Source organism: Arachis stenosperma, chromosome 2 (assembly GCF_014773155.1).
Source record: "Arachis stenosperma cultivar V10309 chromosome 2, arast.V10309.gnm1.PFL2, whole genome shotgun sequence".
Lineage (NCBI taxonomy): Eukaryota > Viridiplantae > Streptophyta > Magnoliopsida > Fabales > Fabaceae > Arachis > Arachis stenosperma.
The window spans coordinates 44080493-44088290 of record NC_080378.1 but is presented as its reverse complement, the minus strand read 5'-3'; the positions used below and the strand labels follow the sequence as shown (position 1 = coordinate 44088290).

The window sequence follows — 7798 nt, the reverse complement described above, 5'->3', positions numbered from 1 at the left end:
TGTCTTTCTTTAATTTATCATGAGGACATGCTTGGTTTAATTGTGGAAAGGTTGATAAACTCCATTTTTAGGGTTTATCTTGTGTTGAATTTAGAGGATTTATCAACTTTTTTCACATTTATTCACTAAATAGCATGGTTTGGTAATTCTCCCTAAATTGTGCTTAATGATTAAAAACATGCTTTTTAAGCTTTAAAATTGATAAATTTAATTCACTTTGATTCCACTCGATGCCTTTATATGTTTGTTAGTGATTTCAGGGTTAAGAGGCAAGGAATGGGTTAAAGGAGTGTAGATAAAAGCATGCAAGATGGAGAATTCATGGAAGATAAGGATTTGGAAGATTCAAGGTGATGCGTACACGTGAGCTACGCATACGCGTGAAGAAGAAACTCATCAAGACGACGCATACGTGTTTGCGTGATAAGCGGTACGTGACCTCATTAAAGGCAACACGTTGGGGGCAATTTTTGAGCTTGCTAAGGCCCAAATGACTCAATTCTGAAGTATTTGAGGCAGAAATAAAGAATGGACAGGGGGGGACAATTAGGGTAGCTTAGGACCATGTTTTAGGGTAGTTTTCTAGAGAGAGAAGCTCTCTCTTCTCTCCAGAATTAGGGTTTTTAAGTTGATTTTCCTCTTAAATTTAGATTTTGATTCTTGTTTTGATCTAGTTTCTTTTACTTTTCCTTGTTATAGCACTTTAATTCTCTTAGTTTTACTTATTAATTTCTCTTTTACGTCACTCTTAGTTTTATGAACACTCTTGGTACTTTCAATTTCCTTTAATGCAATATCATGTTTTATGTTCATTTAATGCTTGTTTGAGTTATTGTTGTTATTTTCTTGCATTGGGTAGTTGTAAAAATTACTATTCCTTGCAATTTTACAATGCTTTCTTTTTATGCCTTCCAAGTGTTTGACAAATGCTTGGTGATGAGCAGATAATTTATACGCTTTTTGGCATTATTTTTATATAGTTTTTAGTATGATTTAGTTATTTTTTAGTATATTTTTATTAGTTTTTAAGCAAAATTCACATTTCTGGACTTTACTATGAGTTTGTGTGTTTTTTTTTGTGATTTCAGGTATTTTCTGGCTGAAATTGAGGGGCCTGAGCAAAAATCTGATTCAGAGGCTGACAAAGGACTGCAGATGATGTTGGATTCTGGCCTCCCTGTACTCGAAGTGAATTTTATAAAGCTAGAGAACTCCAAATGGCACGCTCTCAATTGCGTTGGAAAGTAGACATCCAGGGATTTCCAGCAATATATAATAGTCTATACTTTGCGTGAGTTTTGATGACGTAAAATAGCGTCAAAACGCCATCTCTCTAAACTTGACGCCAGAACTGGCATAAAAATTGGAGTTAAACGCCCAAACTGGCATCAAAGCTGGTGTTTAACTCCAAGGAAGACCTCTATACGTGAAAGCTTCAATGCTCAGCCCAAGCACACACCAAGTGGGCCTGGAAGTGGATTTCTGCATCATTTACCTATTTCTGTAAACCCTAGTAGCTAGTTTCATTATAAATAGAACTTTTTACTATTGTACTAGGGGTATTTTTCCCATTTTTTGAATTCACATGTCATTTGGGGAGGCTGGCCATTCAGCGATGCCTAGACCTTGTTCTTATGTATTTTCAACGGTGGAGTTTCTACACACCATAGATTAAGGATGTGGAGCTCTGCTGTTCCTCGAGTATTAATGCAATTACTACTGTTTTCTCTTCAATTCATGCTTATTCTTATTCTAAGATATTCATGTGCACTTCAACCTGTTGAATGTGATGATCCGTGACACTCATCACTATTCTCAACCTATGAACGCGTGCCTGACAACCACTTCCGTTCTACTTTAGATCGAGCGTATATCTCTTAGCCTCTATTCTGAAAGATCGGAGTCTTCGTGGTATAAACTAGAATTATTGGCGGCCATTCCTGAGATCCAGAAAGTCTAAACCTTGTCTGTGATATTCCGAGTAGGATCTGGGAAGGGATGACTATGACAAGCTTCAAACTCGCAAATGTTGGGCGTAGTGACTGACGCAAAAGGATCACTGGATTCTAGTCCAACATGATCGAGAACCAATAAATGATTAGCCGTGCGGTGACAGCACATTTGGACCATTTTCACTGAGAGGACGGGAAGTAGCCATTGACAACGGTGATGCCCTACATACAGCTTGCCATGGAAAGGAGTATGAAGGATTAGATGAAGGCAGTAGGAAAGTAGAGATTCAAGAGGGATGAAGCATCTCCATACACTTATCTGAAATTTCCACCAATAAATTACATAAGTATCTCTATCTTTACTTTATGTTTATTTATATTTTAATTATCAAACTCCATAACAATTTTAATCCGCCTAACTGAGATTTACAAGGTGACCATAGCTTGCTTCAAGCCGACAATCTCCGTGGGATCGACCCTTACTCACGTAAGGTTTATTACTTGGACGACCCAGTGCACTTGCTGGTTAGTTGTGCGGAGTTGTGAAGAAAGTGCTGAGATTATGAACGCGCATACCAAGTTGATCGCCATTGTTAGAGATCAAAATTTCGTGCACCACTTGGCTGGGCTTTAGAGTAGATTTTGAGCATTCTTGGCTTTGAAAGAGAAATTAGGTGCTCTAGATTCATTAATACCCAATTCTGATTGACGATCTCGAGTGATTAGTTAGTCTTGTATCTATTAACATTACTTATGGATTGGGATTAACTAGGCTTATTTGACTTTCTTCCAATGAGGAGAAAAGGAAATAGGATTAGCTATTGATAATTATTGTGTTATGATTAATGACTATGATAGAAAATCTAGATTCTCAATCCTTGCCATGAATGCCTCTTTTTAGTAATTGTCATTTTTAGTCGCTTGATTTACTTTTCTTGTCATTTAATTGCTTGTCTTATCATCAACCCAACCTCATTTAATTCGATTGTAATTCTTAGGGAGAACGACTGATGAGCGGATAATTTGTACCCTTTTTGGCATTATTTTTAGTATGTTTTTAGTAGTTTTAGTTGAGTTCTTAGTATATTTTTATTAGTTTTTAGTTAAAATTCACTTTTCTGGACTTTACTATGAGTTTGTGTGTTTTTCTGTGATTTCAGGTATTTTCTGGCTGAAATTGAGGGACCTGAGCAAAAATCTGATTCAGAGACTGAAAAGGACTGCAGATGCTGTTGGATTCTGACCTCCCTGCATTCGAAGTAGATTTTCTGGAGCTACAGAAGCCCAATTGGCGCGCTCTCAACGGCGTTGGAAAGTAGACATCCTGGGCTTTCCAGCAATATATGATAGTCCATACTTTGCCCAAGATTTGATGGCCCAAACCGGCGTTCAAAGTCACCTTCAGAAATTCCAACGTTAAACGCCGGAACTGGCACCAAAATGGGAGTTAAACGCCCAAACTGGCATAAAAGCTGGCGTTTAACTCCAGGAAGAGTCTCTACACGAAAATGCTTCATTGCTCAGCCCAAGCACACACCAAGTGGGATTTTTATGTCATTTACTCATCTCTGTACACCCTAGGCTACGAGTTTTCTATAAGTAGGACCTTTTACTATTGTATTAGAGAGATTTTGATCATGTTTTTATGATTGAACTCACTTTGGGAGGCTGGCCATTCGGCCATGCCTAGACCTTGTTCTTATGTATTTTCAACGGTGGAGTTTCTACACACCATAGATTAAGGTGTGGAGCTCTGCTGTACCTCGAGTATTAATGCAATTACTATTGTTCTTCTATTCAATTCCGCTTGTTCTTTGTCCAAGATATCACTTGTTCTTCAACTTGATGAATGTGGTGATCCGTGACACTCATCATCATTCTCACTTATGAACAAAGTGATTGACAACCACTTCTGTTCTACAAGCAACCAAGGCTCTAGTGAATATCTCTTGGATTCCTGATACACGATGCATGGTTGATCGCCTGACAACCGAGTGCTCGCCTGACAAACGAGCCAGCCATTCCGTGAGATCAGAGTCTTCGTGGTATAGGCGAGAACTGATGGCGGCATTCAAGAGAATCCGGAAGGTCTAACCTTGTCTGTGGTATTCTGAGTAGGATTCAATGATTGAATGACTGTGACGTGCTTCAAACTCCTAGCAGGCGGGGTGTTAGTGACAGACGCAAAAGAATCACCGGATTCTATTCCGGCCTGACCGAGAACCGACAGCTGATTAGCCATATGCTGTGACAGAGCATAGGAACATTTTCACTGAGAGGATGGGAGGTAACCACTGACAACGGTGAAACCCTACATAAGCTTGCCATGGAAAGGAGTAAGAAGGATTGGATGAAGACAGTAGGAAAGCAGAGAGACGGAAGGGAAGGCATCTTCATACGCTTATCTGAAGTTCCTACCAATGAATTACATAAGTACCTCTATCTTCATCTTTATGCTTTATTCGTATATCATTATACCCATTTGAGTCTGCCTGACTAAGATTTACAAGGTGACCATAGCTTGCTTCATACCAACAATCTCCGTGGGATCGACCCTTACTCGCGTAAGGTTTATTACTTGGACGACCCAGTGCACTTGCTGGTTAGTTGTGCAAAGTTGTGTTTATGCCATGGTATTGAGCACCAAGTTCTTGGGGCCATTACTAGGGATTATTTGAGTTGTGAAAAGTAGTGATCACAATTTCGCGCACCAAGTTTTTGGCGCCGTTGCCGGGGATTGTTCGAGTTTTGAGCAAGCTTTAGGTCCGGTAACATCAGTGCCAAAATCCGGCAACAGCACCAAGTTTTTGGCGCCGTTGCCGGGGATTGTTTCGTGTATGGACAACTGACGGTTCATCTTGTTGCTTAGATTAGGTATTTTTCTTCAGAGTTCTTAAGAATGAATTCTAGTGTTTCAAGGTGATGTTCTTATCATCACCAAAGCTGATTGATTCTCATCAATTTAGCTCTTGAATGCAATGTCCTGCTGAAGCTTGGCTAGCCATGTCTAATTCCTTTAGACTAAAGCTTTAGACTAACATTGTATGATTCCTGGAATTCTCATTAAGAATTTTGATACCTTTATTTTCTTTTCCATATAATTTTCGAAAAAGCACAAAAAAATTACAAAATCATAAAAACCAAAAAGATTTTATGTTTCTTGTTTGAGTCTAGTGTCTAATTTTAAGTTTGGTGTCTTGCATGTATTGTTTATTTGATCTTGGTTCTATTTTCAAGTCAATAGTACAGGGAACTGAAGATTCAGAACATGCAGCAGAGGAATTACACAGAAAAAGCTGGGCGTTCAAAACGCCCAGTGAAGAAGGACAGACTGGCGTTTAAACGCCAGCCAGGGTGCCTGGTTGGGCGTTTAACGCCCCAAAAGGTAGCATTTTGGGCGTTAAACGCCAGAATGGATACCATTCTGGGCGTTTAACGCCAGGATGGCACAAGGGGGAGGATTTTGTTTTCAAATCAATTTTTTTTCAAGTTTTGAAAGTTTTTCAAAATCAAATCTTTTTCAAATCATATCTTTTCAATCAAATGATTTCAAAATCAATTTCTTTCCTTTTTCAAAGATACTTGTTAACAATTAATGATTTGATTGAACATTTCAAGTATGTTACCTTTTCTGTTGAGGAAGGTTTAATGTTTGAATCATATCTTTTCTTGTTAGGCAAGTCATTAATTTTTAAAATCAAATCTTTTTAAAATTGTTTTCAAACCATATCTTCTCAATCACATATTTTTTAAAACCAATCATATCTTCTTAACCACATCTTTTTCAAAATAGTTTTCAATCAAATCTTTTTGACTTCCAACTTCAAAATCTTTTTTAAAAATCACTTGATTTCTTTCCCACTCTTATTTTCGAAAATTAATTAATGTTTTTCAAAATGATTTTAAAAACTTTTTAATTAATTTTCGAAAATTCTCTTCCCCTCTTCCCACATCCTTTTATTTATGGAGTACCACTCCTTCTCAATCCACAATTCGAACTCTCTCTGATTTAGTTCGAATTCTTCTACCTCATTCTTCTATTTTTCTGTTCTTCTGACACCTCAAGGAATCTCTATACTGTGACATAGAGGATTCCACATTTTCTTGTTCTCTTCTCATTCATATGAGCAGGAGCAGAGACAAAGGCATTCTTGTTGAAGCTGACCCTGAACCTGAAAGGACCTTGAAGCGAAAGCTAAGAGAAGCTAAGGCACAACTCTCTGTAGAGGACCTAACAGAAATCTTCAAAGAAGAAGAACCCATGGCAGCCGAAAACAACAACAATGCAAGGAAGGTGCTGGGTGACTTTATTGCACCTACTCCCGATTTCTATGGGAGAAGCATCTGTATCCCTGCCATTGGAGCAAACAACTTTGAGCTTAAGCCTAAATTAGTTTCTCTAATGCAACAGAATTGCAAGTTCCATGGACTTCCATTGGAAGATCCTCATCAGTTTTTGGCTGAGTTCTTGCAAATCTGTGACACTGTCAAGACTAATGGGGTTGACCCTGAAGTCTACAGACTTATGCTATTCCCTTTTGCTGTAAGAGACAAGGCTAGGACATGGTTGGACTCACAACCTAAAGAAAGCCTGGACTCATGGGAAAAGCTAGTCAATGCCTTCTTGGCAAAGTTCTTTCCACCTCAAAAATTGAGTAAGCTTAGAGTGGAAGTCCAAACCTTCAGACAGAAGGATGGAGAATCCCTCTATGAAGCTTGGGAAAGATACAAACAATTGATCAGAAAGTGTCCATCTGACATGCTTTCTGAATGGAGCATCATAGGTATTTTCTATGATGGTCTCTCTGAACTATCCAAGATGTCTTTGGATAGCTCTGCTGGAGGATCTCTTCATCTGAAGAAGACGCCTACAGAAGCTCAAGAGCTAATTGAAATGGTTGCAAATAACCAATTCATGTACACTTCTGAAAGGAATCCTGTGAACAATGGGACAAGTCAGAAGAAAGGAGTTCTTGAGATTGATACTCTGAATGCCACATTGGCTCAGAATAAAATACTGACTCAACAAGTCAATTTGATTTCTCAAAGTCTGTCTGGAATGCAAAATGCACCAAGCAGTACTAAGGATGCTTCATCTGAAGAAGAAGCATATGATCCTGAGAACCCTTCAATGGAAGAGGTGAATTACCTAGGAGAACCCTATGGAAACACCTATAATTCTTCATGGAGAAATCATCCAAATTTCTCATGGAAGAATCAAGAGAGACCTCAACAAGGTTTCAATAACAATAATGGTGGAAGAAATAGGTTTAGCAATGGCAAGCCTTTTCCATCATCTTCTCAGCAATAGACAGAGAATTCTAAGCAGAACCCCTCTGACTTAGCGACTATGGTCTCTGATCTAATTAAAACCACTCAAAGTTTCATGACTGAAACAAGGTCCTCCATTAGGAATTTGGAGGCACAAGTGGGACAGCTGAGCAAGAAAGTTACTGAACTCCCTCCTAGTACTCTCCCAAGCAATACAGAAGAAAATCCAAAAGGAGAGTGCAAGGCCATCAACATGGCCGAATTTGGAGAGGAGGAAGAGGAAGTGAACGCCACTGAGGAAGACCTCAGTGGGCGTGCACTGACCTCCACTGAGTTCCCCAATGAGGAACCATGGGAATCCGAGGCTCAAAATGAGACCATAGAGATTCCATTGGACTTACTTCTGCCTTTCATGAGCTCTGATGAGTATTCTTCCTCTGAAGAGGATGAGTATGTCACTGAAGAGAAAGTTGCTAAATACCTTGGAGCAATCATGAAGCTAAATGACAAGTTATTTGGAAATGAGACTTGGGAGAATGAACCTCCTTTGCTCACCAAAGAACTGGATGACTTGT

The 7798-nt window shown here is 38.9% G+C and overlaps 1 non-coding gene across 1 annotated transcript; it reads right to left on the bottom strand.

Annotated features, from left to right (window-relative positions):
• Positions 1–6609: 6609 nt before the first annotated feature.
• On the bottom strand, positions 6610–6713 carry LOC130964570 (small nucleolar RNA R71). Its single transcript, XR_009080658.1, has one exon. It is a non-coding gene; the product is annotated as a small nucleolar RNA R71 (small nucleolar RNA).
• Positions 6714–7798: the final 1085 nt, after the last annotated feature.